The sequence below is a fragment of the Callorhinus ursinus genome, unplaced genomic scaffold (assembly GCF_003265705.2).
Source record: "Callorhinus ursinus isolate GAN/ISIS: 27379988/994484 unplaced genomic scaffold, GSC_fseal_2.0 scaffold11, whole genome shotgun sequence".
Classification (NCBI taxonomy): domain Eukaryota; kingdom Metazoa; phylum Chordata; class Mammalia; order Carnivora; family Otariidae; genus Callorhinus; species Callorhinus ursinus.
Genome location: NW_027397073.1, coordinates 43,944,986 through 43,967,372, shown reverse-complemented (window position 1 = coordinate 43,967,372; position 22,387 = coordinate 43,944,986). Strand labels below are relative to the sequence as shown.

The following is a 22,387-nucleotide window of genomic DNA, read 5'->3' as shown; positions in this document are numbered from 1 at the left end:
ACCCAGCAATGGGACAATGGTCAAAGTATTTGATGAGCATTTCATGCTCCCTACTATCTACAGACTTTGGGTATTATTGAACATTGAAAGAATTTCTTTCTCTAATACCACTACCTCCTCCTGTCCACACACCTCAGTAAGAGCCCGAAGAGTCTATCCCCAGAAAGGGATCATCTCATCTTGGCTGTTTCCCACGTAATGATCAGGAGAAAAAAAATCCCAGGAATGAATAGAGGGTAATTAGAGAAAAGGTAAACTTATAGTTATTAGGATTGAATGTACTAATTTTGTAGTGGTGGAGGGAGATCAAATCCCCCTGGGACCCAGGGAGGGAACAACTTAGACCCCAGAAGGTATGGAGAGCAGGGGATGATGAAGTCTCTTTGTCCTTTAGATTCAGCATTGCTGCCTGATTCAAGCAGCAGCTGCACCTAACATCTGACCTCATGCCGAATTTGTCTTATCTGTTCATGTGCAATAAAAATACACTCGGGTAAACATGGCAGGTCTTGACATACTCTCCTGGATCTGATGCCATCAGTGGAGGCTCCCCAAAATGAAGATGCACAAACACAACCTTCTTTCCATCTGACTGATCGATCGTGCACTCCTCCTGATGGCCGAGTGGTCCTAGGTTATGCTCCGTGTGGCAATCAAGGCCACAGCTACTTGGTGATGCTGACTTAACAAAAACCAGTGTCACAGTGATCCAAACCAAGTTTAACAACAATTCCTGCACTGGAGTGACTGAATAATGACTCTTCAGGGCAAACAATTGTATGTGAGGAGAATGAGCCATGGAATGACTCTCTACTGGGGACGGGGCTTGCTTTGTGACCCAGCTTTTTTCCCTGCCATTACTGGAAGTCTCACAGAAATCTTCCCACCACATTCTGTTGGTTAAGACAGTCACAGATATATCCAGATTCAAGGATCAATGTCACTCTAAGAAGTACGTGAAGTACAGATTGAGGCAGTCATCTTTGGAATATACAATCTGTCATGCTTTATTATGATAGCATTTTATTTTCGCATCTATTGAAACAGGCTTCAGTGATTCCTCCACATTCAACTATAATGAATCCACTTGTTTAGAATCTAATTGTATTTAGATATTGTTGTGCTATTTATTCACATTTCTTAAATTGGTTTGTTATCGCAATCAGCCTTGGTTTTGTGTGAGTGAAGTGTTTTCATTATTAAATCCCTCCTCTTGAATTGTACAATCTATATGAAAACAATTTTGTTTTGTTCTTGGCTTTACACCCAGAATCTAGAATGCTGCCAGAGGTATATTACATACTCAATAAATATCTGTTGAATGAATAAAACCCAAGCGGCTTATGTCGGCTTTCCATAAGCAGTTGACAGGTCAAGTCCATAATCTGATAGGCAAAACAGGGTGGATAACAAGGACAATTAATGGGTCAGAAAAGACTGAGGGTCAAGTAAGAAATTACCAAAGCGCAAGCAGCATAAACGTTACCTGCAAGTTTTGGATCATTAAACTCTGCAGACAAGGTTCTGCCTCACCTGGGACTGTTTTATTTGCCTTTCCCTCCATGTGTGTAGCAGTTTTAGTTCCCTGGTCTTGGCATTTGTAAAGCAGCGTTTGGCATCTAACTGATACTTTGGCCAATGATATTTCTATCCTCTTACTGGCACCTTAAATATATGTGAATAATCACTTCTTCTTCTAATCATATGGAATTGTCCTACAAACCCTACAGATGGAAATGAATGGCTTCATTTTAGATGATTTACTTATTCAACATCACCCAGATGAGGTGGCACAGATTTGATTTAAACTTGTTTATTTTTTTTCTTCTTTAGCGCCATTGTTTTGATCAACATTCCCTTCAACCGCCTACTCTGATCTACTGTAGTTGTGAGAGACAAAGACAAAACATATTTTTGACCTGTGTTTACCCATTGGTGGAACAGGCAACTGTCCATGCAGAGTGATTTTAGTTGTATTTGGATGGTTATCCTAACAAAAAATACTTCTCCCATTGGATTATCGATTGTGATGATAGTTATAATTTTCATAGTTTTAGTAATAATTAACATTTATTTAAATTTTACTATATGCTAAACTATTTCTTAAATGTCTATTTTTTGAAACATGTATTTTGTTAACATGGAACAATATTTCATATCTTTCATGCAATAATTAGGGACAGAGTTGAAAGTGCAAAGAGATCAATTCAGTGTCACATTAAATCTTTCTTGTTTATCAGCTTCATAGAAAGCCGAGATCCCAGGTCAAATGTCTCTATTTCTTCATGAACTTCAATGTGCCTGTGAGGACTTTAGTTTCTGAACTGATAGCTTTTATAGTCTGCTGCATTTCCTTGGGATTTACTGTATTATTGTTTTTTATATGGGTATTCATTACAGAGGATTTTCTATTAAAGACAACACATTTTTTTCTTTTGTACCAAATGTTAGTAGCAAAAGTGTTTATATATTTATTTGTCTGAAAATATGTTTTTAAAATTTTCTTATTTTCACGTAGGAGGCAACTTACACAAAATATAAACAGTAAAATTAAAGTAATATCAGGAACAGAAGAACAGAAATCAGAATAGAAAGTAGTGAACAGTCAGGAAAGTTGATATGAAAGAAGTACGTCCCTTTGGCTCTATTTATCCTAATGGTCAAAGGAAAGGGACAGTTAGGCATTCATTTAATTTACATCGATGAAAACACATTAGCTTTTTATAGGGAACAAATCATTTCCTGGCACTAACCTTTAAAATAAATTTCTATTACGGAATACAATAGTCTTGTGAGAACAGAGTAAATTAGTGAGCAATATCCTCAACAACAGACCTCAGCACACACAGTCAAGGTTTTGAAATGGTATTTCTTAGGTGTTCCTTATACATTCCTTAATTAATCAGACTTTATAAAGCTAAAATGCAAGTTGGTTAAAGACATCATTAAAAGACCCAATACTACTGCTTCAGTGTCCATAAGAGTTATCAAACTGTTTACTGATGTTTTTAAAGAAATGAGATGCTGCTTATAAAGGTGATTAGTTGACACAAATTCATGTCTTGCCCATTGCTGGGACTTTGTCATCTAGGTGTTTGTTTTTCTCCCCATAGACTTAAGGGATTTGGTAAAATCAACAAAGAGTGTTATGTGTTTTTTTTTTTTTAAGTGACTGAGATTATTTTAATTTTCACTTCCAAAATTACACTTGTTCTCACTCCTCTCAAAACACAACTTATCTTTGGGCAGAAATCTTGATGAAGCAATCCACTTAACAAAGAAAAAACCCTGAGGAAACAAATTAACCATGACCCAATCAAGCACTAAAAGAACATTCTCAGCACCCCAAAGCCTCCCTTTGTTGTCCTTTTCAATCATCATTCTCTCCTTACCCAAAGGTAACCACCATCCTGACTTTAAATATCATAGCTTAGTTTTTGCCTGTTTTTGGACTTTTTATGAAAGGAATCATCAGTTATATTCTTTTGCATCTGGCTTTTTTGCTCAATATTTTATTTGTGATTCTCATACCCAAGCTCATGTGGAGGTGTGTAACAGTGATTCATCAATTTTTACTTCTGAATAGCATTTCATTGTAAAGATAGCACATCTTATTTTACACAATTTAAGTACTAACGAACATGTGGGGTTTTCTAGTTTGGAGCTTTTATAAATAACACAACCTTGAACATTCTTGGGCAAGTCTTTCAGTGCCCTTGTAGGAGAGAGATTGCTGGATCATTGGAGATGTGTATGTTTTGATTTTGATAGATACTTCCAGTTTCCCAAAGTGATTGGACTAATTTACACTCCTATCGGCAGTCTGTGAGGATTCCAGTTGTTCATTATCCTAAATACTTCTTTCCATCAGTCTTTTAATTTAAGTCACTTTGGTGTAGTGGTATCTCATTGTGGCTTGAATTTGCATTTGCCTTGTGACAAATGAGATTGGCCACTTTGTCATATGTTTGTTGACCATTTGGTTATCCTTTTCTCTGAGGTCTTTTGCCAATTTTTCTATTAGCTTGTGTATCTGTTTCCTTAATAGTGTCAAAATTTGTAATATGGGTATGGAGCCCTAAGTTTCCAGTCTCTTAATTTTTTTTATGAATACAAGTTTTTAATTTTAATTTTATTAAAGCCTAATACATCAGTCTTTTCCTTAATTTAGTGTCTTTTCCTACCTCAGGGCATGAAAATATCCTTTGTTTTCCTCTAGAAGCCTTAAGATATCACCTTTTACAGTTAGAGCCACATAGAATGCTGTCATCATAGAGGTAATAAAATAGTAGACGTGGCAATAGTAATAGTCCCTTCCATTTGTATGTGGAAGGTAGTTGGCATTTTGGATTTTCACCTCAAAAGAAAATTGCAATGTAGGTGTTATTATCTATATTTTAAAGATAAGGAAATTGAAGCTTGGCTGATTAAGTATCTGTTTTCCTCCCGATAATAAAAGATGGAATGAGGATTCAAATCCATATCTGCCTCATTTCGAAGACCACGTATTTATCGTTTCACCAGATTTCCTTAAAGGAGTTCCCATTTGTAGATTGTGTGCAAGTGATAGCCTTATAGTCTGTGTAAATGCCTAAATGTAAAAACTCCTGTTCCATGAGAAAGAAATCAAGTGAATAAAATAAAAGTTAAAAAAGCAACATTTCATGGAAATTCTAACGCAGCACATCAATAAAATATAAAAATATAAAAGTAAGAAAATAATGCGCTGAGAACTCAGAATAGAGGAAAATGGATCAAAAAGATTAGCAACAATAGGGGCTGACAAATGAAATCATTAATGCACTGCTTCAATCTGTAAAGCAAGTGAGAAAGAGCAAGAAAAATTGTTGAAAGTCAGGGACATAAATAATTCTAGTGCTATCACTTTATAGGTTAGGATTCTAAGTTCACACTCAAGGGGCTTCTTATTTTCTTGTTATTACTTTGTTTTCACTCAGGTAAGCTCTAATCTAGATGGGGAGATGGTGTTTTGGTTGTATCATCTATTGTCGATATGACAAAATGGAAAGCTTGTGTCTTATCCCACTGCTTAAATCTGAATATTGCTTTTTATTGTTATTTTCCACATCAGGCTTCTGTGGGTAAGTGGGTAAACATCAGTGAAATAAGTAGCTCCAAGTGAAAAAAAAAGAAAGAAAAGAAATATAGCATAATTTAATATCTCTCACTAACTTTCACTAATATCTTGTTAGAAAAAGGTATACATTTATTGTAAATACAAATAAAGATGTCATATCTTTATCATACTCTACTACATGATATTCATTGAAGGAAATTTCATGAATATGGATTATGATACATGAGGAACAATGTACTTGTGGAATGTGAAAGTTTTATGAAAATATTTAATACAAGAGCTCAGCACTTCCTAGTTGCTTCTTTTCTTCTCAGACTCCAACATTAAGCGCTCACCTGGAGATAATCTAAAAAGGCATTCTTTGTTACCCACAACCAGTCTCTTGACCATGGAGGTGAACAGATCAGAATAAGTGAGAATTTAAAAGAGAGGTATGTAGTGAGAGAGAGAAAGGGTGCTTGCAGGTTTTTTTTTTTTAATAAAAGAAAAATGACAATGAAAAGAGGAAAGAAAAAGCAAACTTTAGAAATTTCTCATGGGCTGAATGTGCCTAGCTCCCTGCTTAGAGTGAGTACTCTATTCATTGTCCTAAAGTAGTGATCTGTTACTTTGATTTCAAGTGTAGAAAATGATATATATATATGATATATATATACTATATATATACATGTATAGTAATTCCCTTAACAAAAACAATATATTTAATGCTGACAGTGAATAGTCATTCATTCAATTAGCAAATATTTAAAGAACTCTATTTATATGACAGACATATTTAAAATTTGGATGCATACATCTGACTATATACAATATCTGACCTCAAGGAATTCACAGCTAGTAAAAGGTGTGCCCAAGCCAGCAAATCACTCCAAAACGATTATGCTTAGTATTATATGGAAGAAAGAAAGACCATAGGCTATTTGTGGAGGGAAGAAAGATACCAAATAGAGGGAGGAGATGCCTAAGCTAATTTAAAAAATTAAGAAGGACTTTACCAGATGGACAAAGAGAGAAAATAATTCCAGATAGAGGTGATATTGTGAGCAAAAACATCTAAATATTGGATTCTGTATAGCCTTCTACACACAAACTCATCCTTAGGCAATGGGAAACCTTTAGAGGATGTTCAAGTATTGGCATCTTCCAGGATTTGCATTTTAGAGTTTCTAGTAGCTTGTCGACGTTATTCTGGAAATAACCACACCCCAAGCAGAAATAGTAATGAAGACGAGAGCTGGAACTTACTGTTTACTATGGGCAAGGCACTCTTTGGAGAGCTTACCGTGTAATACTTAATCCTCACAACAATTATGTGAGGTCAGTTTCATTATTGATTTTGTCTCATAGACAATGAAATGGAGGCCCTGAGAGGTAGAGTGACTTGCCCTGGGTCACATGGCTTGAACATGACCGAACCAGGGTATAAACATGAGCAGTTAGGATGCAGAATCTGTGTAATGACATACCACACTTACATCATGAAGAGGTTGTTGCCAAATTGATGAGAAGTCATCTGAACTTTAAGTAAGTGTTTGAAAAGGGACCAGGAAAGATAAGAGAGATTTTGAGAAATATTTAGGGAATAAAATTAGTAGGACTTACTTAGTAGCTAATAGGATATCATGAGTGAGCATGATACATGCATCTGGGATGATTCTTTGAACCCAGCGCTGAATCCATGATCCTTTATTATGTCTGAGCAAATTTGTTCCAGACCATGTTAAGAGACTAGACTATACTGGTGAAAACAGACATGATTTTTGCCTTCAATTACATAACTCTATTTGGAGAGATTTTTATTAATTAATCACCCCATTCAGTGTAAATTGCTAAGGAAGAGAAGGAACACATTTGTGTGTGTGTGTGTGTGTGCATGCACACACACGCGCATGCCTGTTAATGAGAGTATAGAACTCTGAGTGAGGCTAGAGTACAGAGAAGCCTTCATTAAGGAAAGGATGTTGGAGCTGAGATCCGAGGGGTTGATGGGTAAGACTTAATTAGAGCAAATCTTCTCCTAAGTGGTGGCATATCACACAGCAAGAGAAACTTGAACAGAAGCAGCACATTGAGGAGGGATGACAAGGCTACCCACAGTGCGAGTGTTTATTGGACAACAGCGGACATTGCTGCTTTGCTGTTGAGAAAAGCCACCAGGACAGCATCTGAGGACATTTCCGTTTTGGAGTGGGAGGCAGGCAGCGGTGGACAGTTTGATGCTTCAAGTGTGGGTGAAGTTGCCCGGGGAGTATGTGAGACAGAAGTGAAGAGGGATGCTGAGGGCTAGACCCACATCACATTTAAGGGCTGTGTCCAGGAGTCCCCTAACAATTGCCGTAATAAAGGGACCTGAGATAGAGGAGAACATCCAGACTGACAAAATGTGGAGGGAGAGATCATTGTGGAGAGAAAAGTCAGTTCAAACAAGGACGGCATTTGGTCACTTGTCAGGCTATAGTGACCTTAGGACAATCTGAGCGGGGTGGTGGCAGTGGAAGCCAGAGCGGGTTGCAGGGAAAAGAACGTGAAGGGAGTGGAGACCGTGAGGCATCCTTGAATGACTGTTTTGGGTGGCTCAGCTGGAACGGGAGAAAGGTGACAGTGACTGGAAAAAGCATCAGTAAGTTTTTTGTTGTTTTGTTTTCTATTCATGCTTTCTGATAGGAAGCTGAGTACATACAGGTTTCTAAGTCTGAAAGGGAGGGTCGTGGAAAGAGGGACCTGAGACCTGGGAGCTCACTGACGATTGAAGGTCATGGAGATGGACCAGGATGAGTTCCCCAAGGGCAGAACTTTCCCCAGAGGCCTCTCATTATCTGAGTCAGGAGGGGCAGAGTAGGAGGACAGATGCTGCTGTGGGTGATGACTATATTAGCCTGGAGCTAGTAAGTGCTCAAGTGTCAGACCCTGTGCCAAACTAGGTCCCTGTGCTAGCAGTTCTAAGTGTCACCACACCCCACGAGGGAGGGAGCCAGCCCAGAGAGGTTAAGTGACTTGCCTAAGGCCACGGAGCTAGTAAGTGGCTGAGCTGGAACTTGAAACCAGAGCTGCCCAATTCCCATCCAGAAGCATGGGAAGTTGAGAGTCTTATCCAAAAGCCTCACTGGTTTCCGTAGAAGTCATTGGCTGTGCAACAGGGAAGTAACAACCTTGAACCAGGGGTGAGAATTTTGAGTGTGTATTGTGGGGACAGACACAGGAGTTGCCCAGCGTCTCAGACTGCTCTGGTTCACTGGGTTGTATGCACTTGCTCCAGTACCATGCATTTGCAATTTACTTAGATCCCAGTGTTGGATTTAGCTTAATAAAAGAGCTCACTTAGCTCAGGGATGATAAACTGGGCTGGAACAGATGGGCGTCCTTGGCTGAGCTCTCCTTGCCTCCCTCAGTTCCCTGGAGACACGCGGGCTGTCACAGCTGGTCTGAGGAGCCCAGGAAGGTCTGAGCAGGCCAAAATCTCTCCTAGTCCCCTTTTCCAAATCACAGATGCCTTGCTCGTATGCAAGGCTCAGGGGCTGTAACAAGAAGACCCTTCCAGATAACAGAATGCACAATGAAACAAATACACACTTGCGATGGTTATTCCCAATTTATTTATGGACTCTTTCTGGATGACTGCCCTCACGAGGTTGGTGGTGGTCCAGGTTTTCCCCCACATGAACTCCTACTATAATGAGAACACACCAATCATAGTGGCTAAGGATGATACTAATAATCATAGCAACAGACTGAGGAATTAATATTCTCCTACCAAAAAGTCAACCATAAGGAAGCATAATTAGATAATTGTAAATAAATGCTAGCTTTGCATAAGAAATGAAAGAATATGAATGTAAAAAAAGACCATAAAAGTTAGTCTCAAAAGGATTTCAACCCAAGTCTTCTGAAGACTGCAAGATAATAGGAGGGTAGAAAAAGGTCAGGGAAATACCTGTGCAGGTAGTATCCCCACTATCAACCTGGTCCTGATTTCTAGTAAGCTCCTCGGTGTCTTGATCAACAGTTATGTGGTAATGAAATGCTTCAAGGTTATTCCCTTGGGAATATAGCTAGCATTGCTTCTCACTTCTCTCTAGGCAGAATATTCTGATATTATTATTTATTTTGTAGTCTTGCTCTGAAAATGATCTGAGCTATCTTATAAGATTCGTAGTGTATACTGGTATAACATAAATAGATGAGAAAAATAAGCCCAGAAAAATAAGCCTAGGAGTAAAGCGTGCGTGCGTGTGTGTGTGTGTGCATGAGAAAAAGAGAAAGTTTGACATTGATAAACACTTCTCAAAGCAGAACTTGTATGTCTTTTAGTTTCTAATTCAACCTGAACTTTCCATAGGGTAGCACAATACTAAAAAAAGGATGCCTTTTAATTTGACAAAATGCAGACGGATATCTCTATTAGAAGAAAAGGGGTTGAAAAGCCTCTCTTGAGAAAGAGTGAATGGACAAATAAAGATTTTTCATCCCAGACAAAAGAAAATACCCGAGGAAGGGAGCCAAAAAGAAGATTCCAAGGAGAGAGATGGAAAGTAATGCCAAGAGGCAAACACATAAAAACGATTTAGAGATCTGGCTAATTAAAAATTTAAAAGCTTTATTTGTCAAAAACATCATAAACAACCCAAATGTTCTAAGACAGAGGACAGGTTGAAACAATCTAACCTGCATTTGCTGTGGAGGTGGGAATCTGCTGAGCCAGGGCTGTCTTTGGCTCAGGGAGGTTGAGCATCAGTTCAAGGTCACCCAGCCAAGATGTGAGCTGACATCTCTCTGCCCCAGAGCACATGCTCTTAAACCATCATTTCTCTTTCTTCTTTCCTGGGATTTATCGGTTTCATTTGCTTTTAAACCTTGTTGTTTCCTTTATTATTTCTATAAATTTTGTTTTGTTTTTATATTCATTATATTCTTCAGTGATTCATCAATTGTTCAGTGATTTTCTCGGTGTTCCATTAATGTTTATTGAATAAGTAAATGAATATTCTCACTGGTTATTTTGGGTATATAGGCCTTTTTTATATAGACTCTATTACATTCTTACTTTAATTATAAATTTTTCAGTATATGGGTTTTCAATGGATGAGTTAATAGTTTCTGAAAATAGTTGTAATTATGTTTCCCAGTAATAAAGTTTCTTTTATATGCCATGTTTTAATGTCTACATCAGAACCTCTAAGCTATGTGAAGCGATGTAGGAGGTTTCTGGTATTTTTGTTTAGTCCATTAATAAGGATGCTGCTAATGTGTTTATGTTTTTTTTTCTGTTTAAAAATGTTGCATTAAAGTGGTTATTTTCTATCATTTTGAGGATGCATCCTTCTATTACTGGTTTTATGATTTTTTTTTAATAGGAAAGGTGTTGAATTTTATTGATATCTTTTCAGCAACTATCCTGTATGGTTTTCTTTTTTCCTTTTTGGTTTTATCGAGGTAAATCTTTGTCACTAGATGTCTTGATGTTAATAATTTCTTGCTTTCCTACTTGATACAAATGCTATGTGGTTATGACAGATCATACCAATGTCATATTTTTTCTTTGGTTTACCTAAAAATCAGCTGGCACAAATACTAAAACACAGATTCTATGCTAACACTCTTGAAGAGTTTGATTCAGTAGGAATATGGGTGAAGCTGAGAATTTGAATTTTTAGAAGTCCGTCCTCCACCACCATGATTCTAACACATGTGATACACAGACCACACAATTTGAGAAACATGATTTAAATGAACCACTGATTGATACTGACTGATCCTTATTAGTATTTTTGTTATCATTGCAGTAATGGAAAAGGTGAAATTAACCTAATTAAATTTTTTTTCATTTGTTTTTATTTTAAGAAGACTTCGACATATTTCTGTTCTCTGGTTTTGGCTAGCTTCATTAAATAAATTGGGCTTTTTAAAAAAGACCTTTAAAATGATGTCAACTGTTTATAAAGCATGAGAATGTTCTGTTACTTAAGAGTTTAAGAGAATTAACAGGTAAAATAATCTGACCCTGAGGTATTGTTTGTTTGAAGTAATTCTTAGGGAGCTTGTTTTTCAGTTTCTGCTATGGTTATAGATCTAACAAAAAATGCAAACTGAATTCAAAGATGGAAGAGCAGACTAGTTTGGTCAGAACACAGTATACAAAAAGGGCTCTCGTGGAACATAGGACTGGAAAATTCATATGGGACCAGATCATGGAGGGCCTTGAGTAGGCGTAAAATGAATAGCTTACAAAGAAGTTCTATGTACATTAGATCATTTTATGTTTGTAACAGCACTGAGAAATATGTTTTATCTCTATCCTCATGTTATAAATGAGGAAACCTAGTATTGGGGTCTCGAAGCAGGGCACTCATTAGGCTACCAGATCCAAGTAAGTGTCAGTAAGAAACGGGATCTTGACAAACTAAGTGAAATGTTACGGAGAACCATCCGGAGTGCTTGAGGGTGGATGAGCCAGGCCGCAGCACTGCAGGGCCTATGCAGTAACAGTTTCTCTGTGTATCCTGTCTTGTTGGCCTCACACATGAGTTTGCCATCCCAGAACACCTTTTGATAACTAGTTAATCTGATCCAGTCTTCTGTGGTTGCCTTACACCTCCTTCCCAGAGGCTCAGCTAAATGTTATAAAGCTTAAAGCTTATATATACTTTCATAGGGCACCTTTAAATAAAAGCATTAAAAAACACTTCATTTCTGTAAATTTCAAGAAACCTACAACCATGTTAATGCATTGCTCCTGGGAACCCATGCAAGTGAGGGGTTGTGTAGCTAAAGTGTCTTTAGCTTCATGATAACACTGCTTCTGACTTTGGGTAAGTATTTAGATTTTAACAGGAAGTTTCAAGATGTAGTAGCTAAAGTATTGACTGAGAGTAGGTACATTATCCATTGGTCAGAACTTTATATATGTATTACATTGTATATAATATAAGATATATTATATAACACAATATATATAATGTATATATTTCTCCCCACTACTGTATGAGTAAAGTCATAGAAGTTTATAGTGTGGGGGCACCTGGGTGGCTCAGTCGGTTAGGTGTCTGCCTTCAGCTCAGGTCCTGATCGCCACATTGGGCTCCCTGCTCAGCAGGGAGCCTGCTTCTCCCTCTGCCTGCCACCCCCCCGCCCCCACTGGCTTGTGCTCACTCTCTCTGTGTCAAATAAATAAAATAAAATAAAATAAAGAAGTTTATAGTGTGACCTGTTTAGGAATTCTCGGAGATTTTTTGGTAATTTGCCAAATGCCACTCTAACAGGATGTTGGACAGGTATGGTTGAAAGGCAAAACATTTCCTTACCTCCCCCACTGTTATGGACTGAAGGATGTCTCCCCAAATTTACAAGTTGAAGCCCTGACCTTCAGTGCGATGGTATTTGGAGATGGAGCCTTTGGGCCGTAATTAGCATTCAATGAGACCATGAGGGTGGGGCCCTTATGATGGGATTCCTGCTCTTACACAAAAAGACCAGGATGCTTGCTCTCCACCTTGTGAGAACACAGCAAGAAGGTGGCCATCTGCAAGCGAGGAAGAGATCTTTCGCCAAGAACCTATCTCCGCAGGCCTTTGGTCTTGCATTTTCTAGCCCCCAGAACTGTGAAAAAGCCAGAAATCTTGAGCAAGCCCCCCAGTCTATAGTATTTTGTTGTGGCAGCCTGAGAAGACTAAGACAGCTTCTGTGTAGTTAGATTCAGAAATGAAATGTGCAAAGGCAGCTGAGTAAAATAAAGGTAACATGTGAGACAGACATTTTACAGTAAGAAATAACTTTTTAGTAGTTTTAAATCATTTATTCAGTCTGCTGAGGCAGTTCCAGCTTGGACTTTATACTTGAAATTATGCTGCAGTCTTCAGGGTGACTTCCTGAATCTGGACTCTCTTATACTCTATACAATTACAAAGTTACTTTTCCTTTAAAAATTCCTTTTATTCGTCTATTCATTCATTTACTGAACCATTCATTTATTTATGTATTCATTTATTCATTCATTTTAAGATGCAAAGGCAGTGAAGTCATCATCAGAGACTGGCAACCTAGTACATGGTCACAGATATCTAAAAACAAGGTACCTCAGAATAGGTGTAGTTTATGTAAAAAGAATTGTGAGGTCCAGAGGGATGTTCCTTTTGGTTGGGCTGCAAGACTCAGAGTTTTAGCTACATCTTGGTGTCTGAATAAGATTTCAACAGGTGGGGATGAATAAAAGGGCAAATTCAGAGATGAGAAAACTAAATTCACAAGGCATAAGGAAGAAAATTATAAGTTCTTTAAGGACAATTATATGTAGCTTGGTTTTTATTAGTTTAGAGTATATATAAAGAAGACAAAGCTGAAAAACTAATTTTAAGCCAGATTACAAATGTTATTAAATCATAGACTAAGATTTATAGGTATTGTTCTGCAGATAAGAGAGAAGAAATAAAAGATTTTGACAGCATTATATCAAGTGGTAGCAAAAACAACAATTGAAACAGGCCCTTGAGTTTTTATCCACTTTCCAAATGGTGCTGGTATTTCATTGTTCATCAGGTAGTTGAATCAGCAATATTGAGAGACATCCAGGCTGTGATCATCCTCATGGTGGTGAAATGACTAATGGAGAGAACAGGTAAAAACAGAAGACTAGGGGACTGAGGTCAAAATTATATAGGTGTGGAGGAAAAAGAAATTAGAAAGAAGTATTATGAGAACAAGAATAATACAAAGTCTTGATGCTAAAGGGAGTTTCAAAAGGAGGTATTTTAATCCTGCCTTGCATTATACTTTACAGGATTTTTTTGTGCTTATCTTTCTTTCTTTTCAAATTAAACTACATTTCCATATTTTTAGGGCTGAGATTATATTTTTATTTTGACAATGTTCAACACGATGTTTAATATACTATGAAGATGTTGTTAGGCATTTAATAATTCTTGCTTATCTATTGCTTTTAACAGTACTCAAATAATTATAAAAATGATCACAGTGAACACTTATTAAATTTATAATGGGCATTTCTGAGTGATTTACATGGATTATTCATTTAATTCTCACAACAACCAAATAAGGTCGTTACCAAGTGAGGGAGCATTTGTTAGGCAGACGAGGGTAGAGTAACCACCTAAAAGTGTATGTCCTTCACCCTGAGGAATCTTGAAACTCACTTTGTATTTTAAAACTCTATGGGAAGTTAAAACATCTTATCTTATTTTTTAAAAGAAATTATTTACTAAGCACATACTTTGTACAAAGCATCCTGTTTGGGCAAGTTGAGGGGAAGGTGGTAGGGCTTGCTGGTTACTCCCAGTTGTTAGGAAAGTTTTGTTTTCCTCACCTTCAACTTTCACAGTTTTCTCCTCTCGAAAGAAAAAAGCTCAGATTTCATCCCCAACAGGTATAATAGATTATTTGAAAAATCATAACTGGGCTTCTTTATTTTTAAATTAACATATAATGTATTATTTGTTTCAGGGGTACAGGTCTGTGATTCATCAGTCTTGCACAACACCCAGTGCTCAGCACAACACATACCCTCCCCAGGATCTGACACCAGCCACCCCTTCCCTCCCACTCCCACCACGCCAGCAACCCTCAGTTTGTTTTCTAAGATTAAGAGTCTCTTATGGTTTGTCTTCCTCTCTGGTTTTGTCTCGTTTCATTTTTTCCTCTCTTCCCCTATGATTCTTTGCCTTGTTTCTTAAATTCCACATATCAGTGAGATCATATGATAATTGTCTTTTTCTGATTGACTTATTTCGCTTAGCATAATACCCACTAGTTCCATCCACATCATTGCAAATGGCAAGATCTCATTTTCTGATGGCTGCATAATATTCCATTGTGTGTATATACCACATCTTCTTTATCCATTCATCTGTTGATGGACATGTAGGCTCTTTCCTTAGTTTGGCTATTGTGGACATTGCTGCTATGAACATTGGGGTGCAGGTGCCCCTTCGGATCACTACATTTGTATCTTTGGGGTAAATACCCAGTAGTGCAATTGCTGGGTCATAGGGTAGCTCTATTTTCAACTTTTTGAGGAAACTCCATACTGTTTTCCAGAGTGGCTGCACCAGCTTGCATTCCCACCAACAGTGTAGGAAGGTTCCCCTTTCTCTGCATCCTCGCCAACATCTGTCATTTCCTGATTTGTTAATTTTAGCCATTCTGAATGGTGTGAGATGGTATCTCATTGTGGTTTTGATTTGCATTTCCCTGATGCTGAGTGATGTTGAGCACTTTTTCATGTGTCTGTTGGCCATTTGGATGTCTTCTTTTCATTTAAAAACGTTAGATTTAAAGTTGCTAGTTGCTAGTTAAAAGTTGCTAGGTAAAACCTAATTCATAAAAAAACATTTAAAACCTGGACATAGAGAAATTGGAACCCTGTGCATTTTTAGTGGGAATGTAAAATGGTGCAGTCACTGTGAAAAACAGTATGGTGGGTCCTCAAAAAATTAAAAGTAGAACTACCATATGATTCAGCAATTCCACTTCTGGGTCTATACCTACAAGAATTGAAAGAAGGGTCTCAAAGAAATATTTGTACACCCATGTTCATAGCAGCATTATTCACAGTAGCCCAAAGGAAGAAGCAGCCCAAAAGTCCATCAGTGATTGAATAGATAAACAAATTGTGGTCTACACATGCCATAGAATAATATTCAGCCATGAAAAGAAAGGAAATTTCTGACACCTGCTACGACGTGGATGAACCTTGAGGACAGTATGCTAAGTGAAATAAGCCAGTCACAAAAAGGCAAATACTGCGATATTCCAGTTATATGAGGTAGCTAGAGAAGTCAGTTTTATAGACAGAAAAGAGAATGTCATTGCCAGGGACTGGCTGGGACTGGGGGGAGGAGATGGGGAGTTGTTGTTTAATGGATACAGAGTTTCAGTTTTGCAAGATCAAAGAGTTCTGGAGATTGGCTGTGGAACAATAAGAACATACATACCACTATTGAAGTGTACACTTAAAAATGGTGGGATGGTTAAATTTGCTTTATATATATATTTTCTCACAATTCCAAACAATTTTAAACCCTTAATTCAGGTATTCTTATATAAAGTATCAATCTATTTTGTTGTCCTTATTTCATACACCTTTTGAACAATGTATCCTTATATGCAGAAAACCCCATGTGCGTTGAGTGGCTTAGGCTGTGTGTATGGTACATACATGGATTCAAAATTGAAAGAATAGAAAACAGGCATGAACAAAAGATAAAATGAGTAAGTGCTTATATCCCAACTACTAATAATGTGCTTAACTATTCAAAATGGGAACTTTTGGAATGCTTTAATTTAGGTTTCCTGATAAAGAGTCTATTTTTGACTTGAAGAACAATTAATTCTACTATAGGCTTCAGCAGTGATGATAATACTGGGACCTGATTATACTTTATAATGATACCAGATAGGGTAATTTTTCAAATGTTTTATTGGATCTATGAAGGGATCATTGTGTGACCTGCATTTAGAAAATCCACTCTCCAAAGAATTATCTGTGGTTAAGCTATTATTGTTAGGTCAAGTTATGTGCTTGAAATTGATTAATCTTTTTCTGAGGGTAATTGTCATGACTCGTATTGTTTACAGTTAATCCCTTCTATAATCTGGCCCTGAGTTATTTTTACATAAAATCTGAGAAGACAGGCAATATTCATATCTCATATATAGACACATAATAGTGGGCGGTGGTCTTGCCATTATCTATGGATTAATTCAAATTTGATAGAATTATCTCTCTTCAGAGATAGATTATGAAAGACTTTTAAAAGAACAGATTTCCATACTAACTTTGAACTTAATCAGCTGTTTCGTAATTATTCCAGGACTGCTTCAAGGAATCCCATGGCTTCTTATTATTCATAGCAGCAAGACAAAAATATATGCAACCTTTCTTCATTTTAGGAGGTGGCAAAAGGTCTCAGAGATTACCCTTCACATGTTAATATTTCAGAACTTTATTATTTTGGTGTGGTGGTGAAAAAGAAAAGTAACTCTCAAGATTTTTCAGTATTTTTCCCCTTCCTTATTCTCAGAAGCATCTTTTGTGTAACTAAAAGTCTTTTGGGGCTTCTGTAGTAATTGGAAGAGCTTCCATTTATGTTTCACTACAGAAAATATTGGAGTTTTTGCTATCTGAAATGGAAATACAAAATAAAGAGTTTACTCCTCCAATTATATTGTTTTTTTTATCCTTTGAATTGCAGCTAACAAACGGGGTTCCAGAAAGCTTTTGAGGCCATTGCCAGTTGGTCACAACAACCATATAGGAGCCATATGTCCTGGCTCACTTTTTTCCTATCTTGCTTTTATTTTTTCATTTGCTAATAATTTATATGCTTAAAAATTTAAAATCTTATATACAACATATGCATACTCCCAATACTTTTATCAAATGACATATCGCATGGTTACCTGTGACAGTATTTCATGCATAGACGTGGATGAATTCTACCAGAAGTATTTTCACATCTTTACTCTTGAGGTGGTTACCTAATCCATGAAGACATGGAAGCTATTTTGTGTTTTCAGCTATGCATTACAATCTGCTTGTACAGCTTTTTCTCCTCATACTGTAAGCTTATGGAGTCAAGGATTGTCTTTCCCTGGTATGTGTAATTTCCAAAAGCTCCACAGGGTATTCTGATGTAGAACCTGAGAAAAGAACCACTGTGCTGGAAATGTATCTCCACAATACACCTAACAAACATGGATTGCTCATGCTCAGTGGCAGGGCTCTCGGGCATTCATGACAGGTAAGGGTTAATTGACTGTAGGGATTCTCCAGATTAACCTCAGCATTCATCTGTAGGAAGTTACCACTTTGGCAGAAAAATTGGAAGCGATATGCCATCCCTGGTCTAAAATGTTCTCTGTCTTTGCATAGTGATTATAATCTATAAAGACTCTTGGACAAATCTATTCTCTAGATTTATGTTGCTACAGAGTAATATCAAGTAATTTCATGGTATTTCAAGAAATTCATTTTCCAGTTCATGAAAATATTTGAACTGGATGCTTTCTTCTTTTCCAAAATTACTCATTTTTTCATTACCAGTAATTTAGGCTCACACCCAGCAAATGTGCTGTAGGTCAAATTTTGTAATATTTGGTAATATTTCCCGCTGAGTCTCTCTACCTAAAGAGAGGTAGATAGCCTAGTGATGAAGCACACAAACCCTCTATTCGTGTATCTGAATCCAAGCCTAGTGATGAAGCACACAAACCCTCTACTCGTGTATCTGAATCCAAGCCCTAGCTCTTCTACTCAGTCTGTGATTTCTAGTTGCCCTGTTGCCTCAGTTTCCCCCTTAGTAAGTAGGTAGATAAGAGTTGTGAGACAGAAATGCATGAGAAACAGTTAATACTCTACCCATGGATGGAAGACCACCAATAATTGTGGATTATTATCATTATTAGTAGTAGAATGTACAACTATTGTTTTATATCACCTTGCCTCCAAGTCATCTTTTCTGGCAGTAGAAACTTCAGAAAATTCTTGTTTTTTTAGATGTAGTCTTTTAAGCACTTTGGGTGAGTTATTTATTACTGTTTAAATATATGTGCAGCTATGTCTATAAAAAGATATGAATATTATTTGGGTCCCAAACCTAGAATATCCCTGGATGATTTTACTTTCATTCATCCGTCTGTCCTTCATCCATCCATCCATCCATCCATCCATCCATCCATCCAATAAATATGTGACAAGTGCCTTCCACAGGCCATGCACTGGTGAAATAAAGATAAACAAGGCACATTATCTGCCTTTAATGATCTCCCATTCTCTGAGGAGAGACACAGACAAGTAAATAGGCAATTATAACACTGAGTTTTAAGTACCATGAAATGATTGTGCTTGGAATAATATAAAGGGGGCACAGAGGATGTTTCTGTTCATTGAAGATCAGGGAAAGCATTCAGTTTTTCTAGTAATGATCAATTTATTTAAAAGGCATTGTTTTTTTAGTTGACCTCAGCCCAAAATGACCTTAGGTAAATGCATTCAGAGCCTTATAGAAAACACTTAGGGCAAACCTGTCTTTTCTCAGAGTTGGAAGAGAAAAACTTCTTTTTCAGTCTCATGGCTATTTTACTCTAGGGAGCAGAACACATTGATTATGGCTATTTTGCTGCCTCTCAGTCCCGTTTGGAAAAGGGTGTTTGGTGTATTTTACATAGCTGAGTTGAATAAATCCCAGTACTTACCACCGTAATTTACTGCATGGGAAGCAGACTTGTCCCCTAGATCACAAAAGAAATGCACCAGTGAAAGCTTCCATCCCAATTTTATATTTCAGAAATAAATAACTTTTCCTGTACAAAGCACATAAAAGCTGTAAAATTTACTCTAAGCATGAATAATTATTTTAAGTCCTGTAAATCCTAGGTTACTTTATAGTATGGCCATAGGAATCTTTTATTTTTAAGGTCTTTTTATTCTTATCTAGTAAAATGGATCATTAGTTATATAGAGTCTTTATAGTTTTGAATTCAGAAAGCTTTGTGTTTTTATAATGTTAGTTTGCTTGTTAATACAAAATGTTAAGATACCTATGCTCCGATTTTTCTTTTATTCAATGTCTCTAGAAACAAGAAATCATAATTATCTTCTCACTGGGATTTTACAAGATACTTAATGTATCCGTGAATCAGCAACAAATTCAATTTAAAAGAAAGAAAGAAGGAAAACGTTACAAAACCCTTGAGTATCATTGCTCCTAGAAGATTCAGCTATGACATTAAATTTAGGACCAATATGGATGTTGCAGTGGGCAGCTACATACACTAATGACAATAATTGCCAATTTCACTTTTGGTTGTTGGTTGTCTTTTAAAAAAAAACAAAACAAAAAACTCTTTTTAAGAACCATTCTCGGACCACTTAAAATAATGAGGAGCTAAGCAACACACTCCTTCCTTAGTTATGAACCAGAAATCAGGAGACCAAATCAGGAATGTAATCACTGAAACACACAAACACGATTGTTTGGATAGGATGAGTCATCTCGTTTGGAAGAGTTGAAATTCCTTAATTATTTTTGAAGGCCACCAATAAAGCCTTCTAGAGAAAACCTTTCCCAAATCCTCCATGACAGTAATTCAGTCTTGATAAAACAAAAAAATGAAAGCGGAAGGCTAAGTGCTCCATCTAGAGTACAAAGGAACCTAAGTTGAAAAAACTGGCAGGGATCCTTTAGCAAAAGGCTTTCTCAGTAATACCCTTCAAATGAGAAACGGATGGGACACAGATGAAACACTATTTTCATTCTTGCAAACTTAGAAATTGCTTCTTAATTGAATTGGAATTCAATTAGAATTTTAGAATGAGAATTAATGAGAATTCTTAGAATTGCTTGCTTCTTAAGAAATTCCTGGAAACTGCAAACTTGTTCCGTTTCTCAGATTTATCAACCTAATCATATATAACATTGAGATCATTCAGCCAATCCCCTACAGACATTAAAGAAATTTTAAAGGTCACCTGAAAAATGTTGAAATAGTAAACATGGCATCAGTTTCTTAATTATTGTTTAGCACAATCTATTTGAAATATTCTTTATCTTCCATTATCAATGTAGCATTGGCTGGATTTCAAATGCTGAATATCAGAGCATCTCCTATGTTTGTCCTCCAGAAAGCTATGCTCAATAAAGTGTTTGTATTTTGTTGATATTGATATTCATTTCTCCTTCTTTCCCAGGGCAATAATCAGAGATTTGTCATTTACCACAAACCTAATGAAATCAAGTTTTCTCTCGTGGAGTGTCACTGGAGTGGCCATGGGCATTTGGAGTCTTGCTAAATAAAAGTTGAGTTGAGAACACATTTTGATTGGCTTTAGTGGGTATATCTAGATGGCTCAAAATCTCATCTTTTTGTAATTAAGCTAGTGCTGGGAATAAATGGTAGTAATATTCTTACCCTCCAATATGCTGATACCCTGCAGTAGAAGTATTTGGATAATAATGGAGAAGAAGCAAGAGAAGTTTGTCTGGAAATTTCTTCCAAATCATACAGCTCATATATAACATTTATTAGGAGTTGCCCCAAATTTAATAACAATTATAAGAATTTATACTAACATTACCAAAACCAAGTTTGAAGCTGAAAGAAATATTTCTAAATTATCAATAATAAAAAATAAGTGCCCATTCCTCATGTTGGAAGAAAAACTTAAGTGATCTATTTAAAAAGATCATTGTTGTGTGAAGAGATGGTCAAAGAGCATGTAACCCCCAAAATGTAAGAAATAAAAATGCTGAAGGGGTGTATCAGGTCATTAATTAATAAAATGTGTTATTTTAATAAAATGTGTTGGGGGTTTTTTGGTAACGTTTATATGTTTTAAAGATTTATTTTTTGTGTGATTTTTTTATTACCTTAAATATTATTCACCTTGTATCTAATTGTGTATTTTTCTTTTTTTCATGAATGTTAACTTTTTAATTTAGAAAAAATATCCGCACAATGAAAAGCAAAATTAAAAAATCAAGACTTGCTTCAACGCTGTGAATTGTGCAAGACTGTTGAATCACAGATCTGTACCTCTGAAACAAATAATACATTATATGTTAGAAGAAGAAGAAGAAGAAGAAGAAGAAGAAGAAGAAGAAGAAGAAGAAGAAGAAGATGATGATAGCAGGAGGGAAAGAATGAAGGGGGGAAATTGGAGGGGGAGACGAACCATGAGAGACGATGGACTCTGAAAAACAAACTGAGGGTTCTAGAGGGGAGGGGGGTGGTGGGATGGGTTAGCCTGGTGATGGGTATTAAAGAGGGCACGTACTGCATGGAGCACTGGGTGTTATGCACAAACAATGAATCATGGAACACTACATCAAGAACTAATGATGTAGGGGTGCCTGGGTGGCTCAGTCGGTTAAGCGGCTGCCTTCGGCTCAGGTCATGATCCCAGGGTCCTGGGATCAAGCCCCATGTCCAGCTCCCTGCTCAGCGGAGAGCCTGCTTCTCCCTCTGCCTGCCGCTCTGTCTACTTGTGCTCTCCCTCTAGCTCTCTGTCAAATAAATAAATAAAATCTTTAAAAAAAAAAAAAGAACTAATGATGTAATGTATGGTGATTAACATAACATAATAAAAAAAGACTTGCTTCAGTAGATCAAGAGCAATGAAATTTTCCTTTTTTGCTCTTCTCCTCAATATTCACCTAACCTTTTATTTTTATAAAGCTCTTTAAAAATACTGCTTTTCATGGTCTTATAGGCATGTAAAAACAGTCACGCAAGGGTCTTCTACCCTTGTATTCTTTTTCTTGAAAAGGGCAGCCAAGCCAT

General features: G+C 36.8%; 1 long non-coding RNA gene across 1 annotated transcript in view; it reads left to right on the top strand.

Moving 5' to 3' along the window:
- LOC141373746 (uncharacterized) overlaps nt 1-21,670 on the top strand; it is an 88,858-nt gene extending 67,188 nt beyond the window's left edge. Inside the window, exons 7-8 of the long non-coding RNA XR_012380064.1 lie at nt 20,796-20,903; nt 21,547-21,670. This is a non-coding gene — a long non-coding RNA (uncharacterized lncRNA). The remainder of the gene's footprint in view (nt 1-20,795; nt 20,904-21,546) is intronic.
- Nucleotides 21,671-22,387: the final 717 nt, after the last annotated feature.